This window comes from Varroa destructor, unplaced genomic scaffold (genome assembly GCF_002443255.2).
Source record: "Varroa destructor unplaced genomic scaffold, Vdes_3.0 BEIS01000004.1, whole genome shotgun sequence".
Lineage (NCBI taxonomy): Eukaryota > Metazoa > Arthropoda > Arachnida > Mesostigmata > Varroidae > Varroa > Varroa destructor.
Genome location: NW_019211457.1, coordinates 15,653,069 through 15,666,034, shown reverse-complemented (window position 1 = coordinate 15,666,034; position 12,966 = coordinate 15,653,069). Strand labels below are relative to the sequence as shown.

Here is a 12,966-nt window from a genome sequence, read left to right as displayed (position 1 = left end):
TTAACGTTTATCCACAAGAATTCAATAGGCGCGACGTGTATGACCTCCGACTCACAAACAGGTAACATCTAACTTGAAGCTTAAAAATGATATACCTACGAGACGAAGGGAAGCTTGTAAAGATCTTTAAAAAGGACGTGTATCTAGTTTGGGTGGCAACGTTGGCTAATAGGAGTCTGTGATGCAGGTAATAGCTCTTATTGTCTTAGAAAGAGTTCTACCAGTTCTTCTTTCGAAAAATCCCATCCTCTTTTACCCCTGCTGCGGCATCGGTAGTTTTTTTCGCTAGTTCTGATTGGCACAGCCTTCGTAGGTTTCTGACCAGGTCTAGGTCGGGTGCAAGCTGGGTAAAGGCCCAATATGCCAATAAAGCACATGGCACTTGGCACAGGGAGCGCTACAACCGTTCGCCGTAGCTAACAGTTATATGTTAGTAGTTAGTTACCAAGGTAAGAAAGGAAGGAAGGCTGATGTGAACGTTGGGCAGAGCTTCCCGGTCTGTGGCGACGGCATCATACCCTGTCAAGCCTAAATGAGGAGTAAGAGTTGCGTCGAAAAGCAGCTTTCTTGCTTTGATGATGGCCACCGACCCGCTTCGCACAGCTCATTACCTCTATTGGCGGGCGTCGATGAAAAATTGTATTAACAAATATGGCCGACGATAGCTATTCGCCTATACGGTTAGCTATTCTTTTTCTATGCACTGCTTTTTGTGCCGATAAAACGGGGTTCAGTGCAATCGGATTCGATGCCAGTACTATGTACTGATTCCGCTTCCCTGTGTTTCTCTGCGTAGTATGCTATATACGATATATGTATTTCGTTTTCGACTGTATAGGATTACGGTGTTAATCGTAACACAAGAGACGATCGTCTTTACCGTATTTTTTCGAACATGCTGTAAAATAATAGAGACTATTAATACTGCCGTAGAGAAGAATGACGGGTATCGTCATGGAGTTTGCGATGCTCATCCCATCTGGTATTTCTAAATCGAAGAGCAAATGTTTCGCTCAGTTTTTATTGCCAATAGTGGCAATCATTTGAAGCTTACGGATGCATGCAAGCCGCACGTTGAAGAGTAAGCTAGATAAACGACGCAATGTTCCACGCGTTCGAAAATGTTTTTCGTGTTTCGTATGACAGCTGCTGAAACCATCAGGCGTTATTTCAGACAACCGACTCGTGTCGAATCTGTTACCGAAGTTCAGCGGGCATTTGTTGCGCTATCGCAATGGCGGTGCCTCGCGGCCTCCCGACGAGATACCCGAAGCGTAATAATGGCATTTGTGCAATGAGTATTATGGTCCGTTAACTGTTCAGAAATTGCTTACTAGCCCTAGGCAATATGATGGATGCTCGTCGATACATCTCCAATTCACGAGGAATTAACGAGACCGTATCAGACCATGCTCAGTGGCAGTACATAGGACATAGAACCAGACTAACTTATCTTGTTCATAGCAGTGGAGGCTCTCTATGTGTTAAAATAGACTTGTTTAACTTACTACCTATCTAGTTTTATCTCATAACTTATCGCCTCATTCGGCCGGCTCTGCTTACGGTTAAATGATACGCTAAGCAATTTTTTTGAATAGAGGCTGCTCGAATGTCGTTCAATTTAACCAACCAGTTAAAATAACGCTGTTCTTTCCGATGAAACTTTTATTCCGTCCGAGTATTTTAGACCTGTTATCACTCACAAACTAAAAGATCTGGGTACCATACCCTACTGTAGTCAGGCAGTAGAATAAGTTTCTATAATTTGTTCTGACGCCGACCGTTTTGACTCGCCGAAGCGGATTGGAACTGAAATTGCCAATTATGGCCTTGGGTTCCCTTAATGACCTTCTAATTCAGGAGAGTTGGGCGAACGACAGCGTTGTTAAATGTTACACCACATGCAAGTTTTTTGTCTGAATTCAAATAAGCTACCAACTAGTTCAAAGCCTTCTAGTGAGTAACTTCTAGGTACAAAGCTTGGTTTTTACTATTATTTGACCCACCTCGTAATCGTCATTAGAGATGAAGCAAAAACTGATTCTGACAAAATAAATTATGAGAGCCGATTTTCACTGTCAATTCCAGGCGTCTTCGGAGCGAAGTTTTCCTTATTGTGCCCAAGAGCTCTGTCACACCATATATTATAGCTGCAAACAAAAGTTTGTGTGCCAAATAGATATTGATCTGCACTAAATTTACGAGCCTAACAGATCTCCCGGCCAACCATTCTTCCACAGATTTCTACCTTCCATTACAACAGTTATTAGTTAACTTAATCTTCAGCCAATGCACCCTGCACCCTTGCCCCGTGTATTTATATCCGTCTTAGCTGCCTTAATCTCACCAAGTGTTCTACGTAATTTTGAAGGATTCCACCTTGTTAATTCACTTCTTATTTTATATCTCACTGGCTTGAAGCCGGCCTACGGTAGACTTCATGCACACCTCATTTACTATTGTATCAGCTGTTTCGCCGTAAGTTTTTCCGCCCGAATATTGCTTCTAGCGTCCAAACGCTGGACCTGGCATATGTTTCGTTCTGTCTCTTTACTTTTCACCGAAACATAACACAACCTCGGGAGTTTTCCAGTTGCGACCATTTCAACCTCAGACAGCGGTTAGTCTGCAGAATTTCTGCGCATTTTAGTTGAGCTGCCAACGCTCCGCCGCTACGGTAGTTTTCACTGGCAGCAGTGCCACGGTAACAGACGTCGCATATTTGTCGGGCCTGGCTGGCCGGCCGGCCGGCTGGCTGGTTTCCGATCCGTTCGTTTCTTGCCCAGCGATCGGTTTGGCTCTGGATGTTATCGGAAATAGGCAAAGTCTGCTACGCTTCTTAGGATATACGTATTTTATCGCTCTATTTCATAGTTCGAAATGGCTTTCGAACCAGCAGCCCGATGTTTAGATTCTCTCCCTTTATATATACACACTTTCCTTCTCATTTTTTATAGGACCGAGGGTAGATCGGAGAACTGATTGGCTAATTTTGTTCTGAAATTCTCGTCCTAGAAACCATCGCATAGGCAAGATGGGTGACCTTGACAAAAAGGACTCCGATGGAGTTACATAAGCGAAAAAATGATGGCACCGAGCGGCTAGCACCAATTTCACCCTGCTTCGAAATTGCTTCAGCCATAATGGTATCGGCTTTATGACAAATCGATAGCATCTATTCGCCGTTCATCGTATATGTAACTTTTCTAAAAATGGAAATGTAATCGATGCTACAGGGAATAGATAGACAGAAATTAGGTAAACCTATGAAGCAAGAATAAAATTAAGTGAAACCAACAGAGCTCCGTTGTTCAATTGCTTAGGGAGTAGTACATGACGCTTGAGAAGTTGTTAGCTCAGCATGCTGACTTTATTTGGACTAAGGTTGGTACCATTAGGACTAAGGTTCATAACTATACAATAGCTTGGCTTTATAAGGGAGGGTCTATTGCTACACAGTTAGCGGGATTAGGCCATCAATATTAACAATAAGAAGGTTTTTGGTTGTGTACGTTTCAATTTTTCGAACGCTTTCGGTAAAGTGTACCATTCGAAGCTGTTGACCGAGCTTAGGCTTTTAAATGTCTGATAGCTGAGATCAGTTATATTGATACCGAACTCTCTCTCCGCGAAGGTTCTTTTTACGTCCTAATCACTAATAGCTTATAGTTTATATATATAAAATAGTTATAACGTTCATATGAAAATAGTGGAAGTGATTTATATCCGATTTTTTCATATATCCTGATGATCTAAAATTGTGTGACCAAACGAACGTTTGTGAAGGGTGCAATGTTTTTAAATGGTACGCTGTGTTTTAATGATTCTAATATGTACTTTTCATCATGAACTAACATTAACTGTACCGTTTATTCGAAATCTCGAAATTACTATTCAACTGGAACTGAACCTTAATCATTACGGCCCGCCCTTTTCAAGTATTTTTCTCGCCTTCGACCTGCCTTTAAGTACATCGCATTTAATACTAACACAAAACACCGAGCTAGGAATATTTCCATTCGAATCAATGTACATACAAGCTGGTGTGTGATAACCTTCCTGTCGATCGATACTCGCCAATTTAAAGCAGCTCAGGGGACGGAAAAAACAAGTAGGAAAAAATTAACTAGTTTGAGTGAGGTTTTTGATGAGGGCCATTTGCTATGCCGTAAACTGTAAGTTTACGGCATAGCAAGTGACAGTAAAAACAAAATAAAAATTGTGCCATGAGATCGTATTGTAAAGCTTCTTCCCTGCTAGATGCGAGGCGGCTCAAGGCGCTCTGAATCAAAGCATGGACATTGACAGGCGACAGTGAACAGTGCCTGGCTATATATTGATACCTAGTTAGTCGCAGGCCGGGGCTTGCCTTTTTCTCCTGTTTTCCCCCATATATGAGAAGTATCCTGCCGGTTCTTTTCGATGACGGTTAAATATCGCTAGCAATTTTTATTGCAAGCAGTAGAAAACGTTCCTTTTTACGCGTTAGACAAGTATTTCATCTCTTTACACCATACACGGAAAAGGGGAATGCATACGGACCGCTCGTAGTCGCCGTCGCTGTATGTCTTTTCACGTTGGTGATGTTTCGTTGCAAAGCTTTCTTCCGTAAAACGAGAGCTAGATTGTGACGTGGTCTTGAATGTCTTGGTAGAAACCACTCGGTAGAGTTGTGCAATGTAACCCATAGTATGTGTGCAGGAACCGGAATTAACCATATAATAGAGTCTATATACAATGGGGTAGACTGCATTGTGAACTAGCTGAATCAGGTGTGTAAATACGTATTTTTCGCCGTTGAAGCTAGATAGCAGGTTTGCTCTTCCGGCTGAATTCGCTAGAATCTTCTAACTTAATCATTTTCCTTCCAACCCTCTATCACACTTTGTATAAAGTATACATATGCATCTATGGGTAAAGTAAATCAAATAGTGTCGATATTGGAAGCTGGTTTAGTATATGTTTTGTGATCCATTAAGGTAAAAGTAGGTTATTAGCGTCCACGCACGAGTCAGCCACTAGCCAGTTTCTCGATTATCCGTTTTTACCACAGAACCTAATTCTGGGATTAGTCCCACCTCTCGTTCTGGCTGCCCAACCACGATCCATTTTCTCGTGAAAATTACAATACAGACACTCCATCAGCCATAATCGTATGGGCGAGACATATGACAAACCATCTAGAAGATAGATAGTTTCATTTCCCACCTCATACCTCAGTGATCTCGGCGAAATCCTGCGCGTGTTTTTTTGTTTTGCGATATCGTCCACCCAACGATTGGCACGGTATTAGTCCGAGGTCTCACACATTCTTCTTCGCTACTCGGAAGCAGCGCTGATGAAGTGATGAGTAATTTGCTGCTAAATTACTTCTCCGACTCCGCTGCAGAAGATAATGTTGTAAAGCAAATTTTTCGTAACAAAGATGACTGGCTCCAAGCGCATGATCTTTTCCTTCTGCGACTGAACGTGCCCTTGCCGCGACATCTTTTCTACTTGTATTTCTCGCCACGGTGCCGTTAGCAAGGTGTCGTTAGTTTTCGCCTATTAGGGCTATGGATAATGACGACCAGCCTTAGCGCTAGCGGCAGACACAGGAGTCTGGGAACGGTGGGTGCCTACTACTGTAGCCAAACTTCTTTCTGCTCTGCTGTGTGACCCTGTTCTGAGCTATGGCAGAGACTGCAATCCGCATTAGCAGCTTCGTATCGAAATTCTGTTCATACCGGCGACAATCGTCGTTAATGTCGTTTTTGCAGATGATCTCTTCCAGTCCTGAGAGATTCTCCGCTTCTCAAGGTCTGTGGAAAATTTACAATTTAGGTAAACGAGAAAATATCCCTCTTGCCATCAAGGACAGGACGCGGGACGCACGGCTGGAGAGAGTAGCATGTCCGAGTATGGATGTTTGAAACGGCTGGGTCAAACTACCGAACTATTACGCGCGCCTCCTTGTTAGGAGCCGCTCAAACGAAGCTTTGTGGTATAGGCACCTACAGTGAACCATGTGTAGGCCTTTATGTAAAGAAATGTATAGACGCAAAATTTTTTCCTATGGCCAAAAATAAAGGTCCTGAACGAGCTACGTCGACCCAGCGAAATGAAAACAGATACATTTCGTTTATGCCGAATTTCGAAATTCAAGCTTGAAATTCCGAGCTGCAAAATATCGCGCTCACTGGATGGGATGTTGAAACAGTAATGGCTAACGTTTAGCGCAATGGCCATAATTGGATTATTATATCCATCCATGGCACAACCGGTGGATCTCTTCTTTTTCGTTACTTACATTGTTCCAAGTGAAGAACTTCCGAACTTAAAAACAGTCTCGAGAGCTCAAGCCTTTGTTGATTGATTTCGCTTTTAGCCTAAGAAGAACATAAATGGAAATGGAAATCGATTAGTGCATAAATAAAAGCTTGCGTTTGAAAGCAGGAAGTAGCTGGAGGGTTCACTGAGCCGGGGCATTGGGAGTACGCGCCTCGTCCTTGCCCTTGTCGTCGTAGGTTAACGACCGGCCATCAAACATCCGCACGACAATTAATTAATGAAACCTGTCCGAAATGAAATAAAAAATCCTCTGGCAAGAGGGAGGCCCGTGGCTGCGGGAAATACTATAGCTACTTACCTTCCAGTTACACCGTGGGAGAAGGTTCTCCCTTTGAGATAATCATTTTAAAGCACCTTAATTCTTGCATCGTCGCCAGTGGGGACTGGTAGATTCGTACACATGCCTCGCTAACGTGTATGGCTTATTCTGAAGTAGCCAAGATATATCATGCTACCGACCGCGCGTAGTATCAAGTAGAAAATACTACATGCATGTATGATCTCAGGTTTGGTTGCTTGCTTTATTAGCGTTTCTGCAGAAACGTCCGACAATATATTATTGCTGCTTCTGTTAAGATCAGCTAAAGCTAATCCGAGTTATAGAGAACCGGAATCGATTCATTAGGCCCAAGCTAACAGACTCTATTCGTGTCAACATAAAACAGGCGTTTTCCCTTGACAATTAGGCCAAATATTTCTATCAAATTTTGATGTAATTCTTGTTTACTTTTATTTCGTCTACGCAATAGCTATCCGAAAGCACGGCATGGTTAACGACCTCAGCTCAATCTGGCTGTATTAATAAACATCCTAATAGTAATGTCTAAGTTAAGCTGTCCTTGAGTGTGCTTACTGCGTCTTGGTCTTCTCTGTTTGAGATGGTTCTTCCTAACGTGCTTCGGTCCCGCAATGGACGCGGCAGTATAATATAGCAGTTAATTCTCTTCGCTACCTAATCAGAGATAGGGTTTTCGTTGACTAGGAAAGCTGCTTCCCATCAATCATATAGCTTCATGTTTAAACCTACTTTTACTAGATATCTCATTTAGAAATTCAAGTTCGTATTGCGAACATACCTCACTCTAACCTGTTCTCCGTTTACAATATAAACTGTTCTAATATATGGATTGCATACATGCAGCACGTACAATGTACGATATACCAACCATCAATAACTAGTTGCTTCACTTTCAACCCGTACGACCATTTTGAAATTATTGCCGCTCATTGATATTGCGACCTACAATGACCTAGCGTCCGGCTCGGGGTTGCTGTTTTAAATGGCTGATTCATACAACACGAAACGAGATTGTCCATTATCTTAGCATACACCTTTAGGTTTCGTAGCTGACAGGTCACTGTTGCTGCACTGTCTTACAGGGGCAACGTCTTTACTCTAAAAAAAAATGTCAGAAATACGCTTTTTCCCAACACAAAGTAAAGTCTATCGACGTCCGGATTGAGCCCAAACTACCACCTATCCCAACGTTTCGTTGATAAACACGCCCGAGTCAATTTATTGTCTCACAGAGCCAAGAGAGTTTTTATATTAGTGGCTTTACTAGTGCTTAGCAAACGTTCACCCGTCAGAAGTGAACCAAGTTAGTGCATAGAGCATCAACATAAGTCTTATCGTAAAAACCCCCTGGAATTTTGATCACGTCATAGTTGTTGCACGGAAACATCTGCAAACAAAAAAGAAAAAAAAAAAAGTATTAAATTGATTTTTATACTCAATTACGGTTTCTTTCCATTAGCGATTACCAGTTGAATAGCAAGAAGTAGAATGTAGATAGTGCAACTCATTAAGATGACCCGTAAGTTAGAACAAGGCTGAAGCATGTAAACCGTTTCTCTAATGGCGATTATGTAACAATTAGTTACCGTTGCTCATTGATCGACAATGCCGCCCAGCGATTCTACCATTGGATATAGGAACAATTGAACAAATACTGTGTAATCAGCTACCAAAAAAACGAGCTGTTATTGTTTACTGTGACAACAATTTCCATAACAGTGTTTCTAATCATGTTTCACCCTAGTATTCCTACCTCTTCACGATCAATAGTGCTCATTCCCAGCGTTGGTTGCCCACCTATCCAGATCTACCGCGCTGATTGCGCCTTGGAGCTCACTGCGCTCGTCAGGACAGCTCTGATTAGAAGTATTGCCTAGGGCAACGGCTGCAGGTAGCCTTCATACAGGAGTACAAGTTCTTCTAGCAGATGCCAATACTTCGTACTAGTGCCACACGCCATCCGATATCTCTTGTAGCCAATATGGTTGCTTATGCGCCCGTGGCCACTCGCCTACAAATTCACAAACCCTCCTACAAGGAGAGACCTACAAGCAAGTTTAGAAGACTTGTACAAGTCAAGGTACCTATAAAGAGTGGCAGATACTGGCACAGATCAAGAATCGATCCCCGCCTCTGAACCAGCCGCTTTTACTGTCTTTATTGTTATTGTGTGTTGCTGCTATTGTATGACACCTTAAGATGGCCTAGTCCACCTGTAATGAGCAACCTTTATCAAACTGCCCTGAACCAGCATTTGTACGTGGAAATATCATTTTGCTACAACACCCTTCACCCCCCTGCAATTCATATGCAGAAACGTTCTATTTGACCAGGCCAGATACGTCTCCGGTGCGATAGTTGTCCTTTGTTATCGCATGTCACACGCAGCTGCTACTACTGATGCTGCTGCTGCCGCCAGCTTGTCTATTATACTGGCAAACATTCGTAATTTTTTTGGGTAAAGTCTGTTTGTGGGATTCGTGTACATTCGTGGACTTGTATACTGGACAGAACAAAGGACAGTTAGCCGGGCCTTGGCTCAGCATGGCCTACAGACGATGCACTTACTCGTCATTGTGTCTGCTTGCACATAGAAGAATAGCTCGAACGGTGAGCTCTACGTCAGGAACCTATTGTGCAGATATAAAGATGAAGATGAGAAGAATGGCTTTACCGTCGTTTGTTGAATGCGGTATACTGTGTACGGTAGGTAATATCGTGTCGAGGTACCCTTTTGGTTTCTTTTCTTTTGATACATTTGTACCAGTGCCTTACTGATATTTTAACATACGAGGGAAGTGAAGCCTGGGAAGGAGCGTTTGCGGGGATCAGAGGAGATCCTGGAAAACAATTGTATGTAAAAATACCGGCTCTATTGTAGGAAAGGACAGGGTCTTACATTATATTATCTTATTATACATATCTTTTGCAATATATTATTATTGACAAGCGGTGAATCAATCAACGGTAATGGTTCTTCTCCGGTAAGACCAGAGTTGTTAAATACCGCAGCGTTAAGATTATTTCTACATATTATACGAAAATGCTCTTCTTTCTTCCAACTTTAACAAAGTTGGAACAAAGTTATACTTTCGTTGTGCAACAAAGACGTTTTGCCGCGAGGGCACTTTTTCTAATTCCTGAAAAAAATTGTAATACTATGATTAACAATGACGAAGACTTGCAGAACTGGTTATACTATACCTGAATAATTCTAATGCTATGAAATAGATGCATTGCTTGAGGGATAAATGAAGGCTATGGAATAGCCCAATACCAAAAAATAGGACAATCGCACACAGGTTCGTTGTGCATTTGTTTTACATAAATATATTGTAAAATGATTGGTTCTGATATTAACCAACATGAATCTACAGTACATAATGCTACAACCAGTATACATTTTAACATATATGCTTATATCAGAAGTACTCTTTTATAGGAGCTACATACAATTTACGTCTTTTAAGCAAATTAAGAATTAATTCAAGCACGTGACTGTTGGCTGATATTACAAGAGACTGTAACACCCTTAGTTTCCGCTCCTATAGCCGACCACCTACAAAGAACAGACAAAGGCAAGAATTTATTTTGTGGAATTGACCTAATACACCTTTCCCGATAGACGGAACAGGGTGACCTACTACGATAATAGCGAAATAATAGGACTTAAGTAGATCGCTAGGTAGGGGTTGTTTTTTTTTCTTTCGAAAGTAAAGTGACTGTTCCCAACAGAACACGCATACAAGTACCAAGGGTGGCACAACCGTCCGAAAGGCCGATTAAATGTTTTTGATACAGGCCGATGACATGGTCCGTCTTGTCAGAATATTGGGTAGGACATTGCTCCGATAGGCTGTCCTATGGGATCTTCTGTCTCCACTAATTCTTCTGTTCTAGGAAAATGCACTGCTCCCGTAAGTTGTTTTCCCTCTGTGGGTCAATTTTACCGTTGTCAAACTTTGCCAAGCAAACTTTGACCTACATCTCCATCCATTTTTTCTACGCTTACTTTATCTTTTGTTCGCGCGTCGTTAGCGTTGCCTGACTATCAACGACGTTCGTTGGTTCTATATTGCTCCATGTTGGTTCGTCTTCTCTTCTTCCTATGCGTTTCGGCCTATTCTTTCTAATTTGAGATGCTGCAGATAACACGTTCACTACTACGTTAGCCAAAAAAAAACAACCACAGCGATGTACTCGTTCTTTTCGCGCTACTGCCGTAGCTGCTGAATTGATGTTGCGTGTTCTCGGAGCTGCTTTGTCGCACGTCGGAGGTCGAATAGATTTTGCACGAGGGAAATAGAACGAAAAACCAGGTTTTCATTAAGAAGTTGGTTCAGCCATGACCCTCATTCTGTCCGTCGACGGTGACAGCGTTTCTTTTGGTGCAGCTGCTTGAACCTCGACAAGATTACGAGGGGGAAGGGAGCGATCTGCATAAGGAAGAGAAGGACACAAGGAGGATAGTAACTGTATTCCTTTTGGCATGTATGCAGCTCAACAGCTACAGGCTGCGTAACGAATCGCAATATTTCAACATAAAGAGCAGCGCTGACAAAAAGCGGAACGTAAAAATAAATTCGAACTTTCGAAATCATTCAACGCTTGAGCTTCGTAATAGCAAATTGTTGTTTCGGACTGTGGCCGAAAGCTTTCGGTTAATGTTTACTCGGGCGGGGCGAATTTGTAACGGCAGTGATAAAAAAACTAACCCAAATGGATAAATAATAAGAATAACACGAAATGACCGGCGCAGCGCGGAAATAGGAGAGAAAAACATAAGAAATTCGGAGGAAAAAACTTCAAGCGAACACTGTAGTTATCCGCTTACTCCAACGTCTTGAATATTCGTGTTGTTTGGCGTTGCTCCATTGGGTTATTACGTTCTACAGGACTTTACAGGACGACTGGGCCTAGTTCTAGCATCATAGTAGAATAGTACTATGCACATAGGCGATATATATATATTTCGTCCGACAGCAAAACGCGGAGTGTAGGACTATGCACACGGAATCTTCTGTTTAATTCAAAGAGCCTCCTTCAATGAAACTCGCGGGGATTAGCGGTCGAATTATAAATGTCATGCCCCTTTTTTTCAAACTAGTCATGACAATCTGCCGTTTTTCCCTTTACACAAATATGTTCCTCGATTTTCAGTGAGCATTAGCTAATTCATAGTCTACTTATTATTGCATAATGACCTTCTTTACCTTATCAGTGGAACGGCAATGTATTACATTTTACGTTCTGCTGTATGCTTGCCGTTCGTAGTAGACTCAAACCACGTCCGCGCTCAAGATCCGACGTTCGCTGTGATCTGGTCGTCTCGCTCACGGCCTGCCTGGCTGGCGCGGTAGCTAGGTAACTTATACGCTTTTTCATGCGTCTTTTAGCAATTCGTTAGCCACTACAGCTTTTAACAAACCTAGAAATAGAGGAAAATAATAGCGTGTACTAATGCCGGGTAGAGAAGTAAAGTGTTGGCCGCAGCGCTGGCAAAAACAGCAAACAGTTAGGTAGACAGGCGGAGGCAATAGACAAGCTTTCCACGGTGGCAGGCTACCAGCATAATCATCATACGGCATTCTAGCAACACAAAATCAGGTGTAATTACTTAATGACTACGTTTCTATCATGTGACCAATACACACTCCTCGATTCTGACCGCAAGCGATATATTACCTAGGTGTCGAACGGCTTTTGGCGACAGACAATAGCGTAACAAGACTGCAATATTCTTACCTGTTCACTGATATATTGGACAAGAACACACGTTTCACTTATTCTATTTATTATTTTTTTTGTTTTTTTAAAAATTTTTTTTTGTTTTTTTTAAATGTTTTGTAGACAATATTTGTGTGTTTCGTACAGTAGGGTTTAAGCATTAGTTGTTGTATTATGAGACAACGCTAAAACAGAGTAAAAACTATCATAAAACGTCCAAAGCCGTTGTCTCAGATCCGTATTGTTTCCGTATATTCCAATAGAAAATTTCATTCAGTGTAGCCGTTTTTCAGTAGTTCAAATGGACGAGATATTTTAGGGGTGCACGTGATCGATCGCACTCCAAGATAGAGGAACAACGACGAAAAAAGCCTAGGTTATTGAAATAATCACACGGCCGACATTGATCACTCGGCGTTGTTTTTATCGGATGAATTCGAAATGTTTGCAACGAGTGTGTGTCGGAATTGAAATCTATGAGAAAGTAAGACGCTGTTGTGTGGTGAGCAAATGTTACATCTAGGGATCATAAAGTGCTAAATAAACCATAAAGTGATCGATATATAGAAACGCGGGCGACGTACTACAACCAGCGAAAGCTACCTTGAGTG

At 42.0% G+C, this 12,966-nt stretch overlaps 2 protein-coding genes across 13 annotated transcripts in view; one reads left to right on the top strand and one right to left on the bottom strand.

Annotated features, from left to right (window-relative positions):
* Positions 1-12,966, top strand: part of Pkc53E (Protein C kinase 53E) — a 247,332-nt gene that overhangs the window by 34,674 nt on the left and 199,692 nt on the right. The window lies entirely within an intron of this gene.
* The window catches only part of LOC111248703 (uncharacterized), a 62,252-nt gene that overhangs the window by 5,674 nt on the left and 43,612 nt on the right, over positions 1-12,966 (bottom strand). For 2 of the 3 annotated variants that reach the window (XR_002672655.2, XR_002672656.2), the window contains exons 4-7: positions 11,842-12,056; positions 10,082-10,187; positions 8,382-9,468; positions 6,826-8,015 (exon numbers count right to left, since the gene is read on the bottom strand). The exons of the other annotated variant lie outside the window; for it this stretch is intronic. The gene's annotated coding sequence lies outside the window, so the exon portion shown is untranslated. Of the gene's footprint in view, positions 1-6,825; positions 8,016-8,381; positions 9,469-10,081; positions 10,188-11,841; positions 12,057-12,966 lie in introns of those variants that run through there. 3 annotated transcript variants of the gene reach the window in all.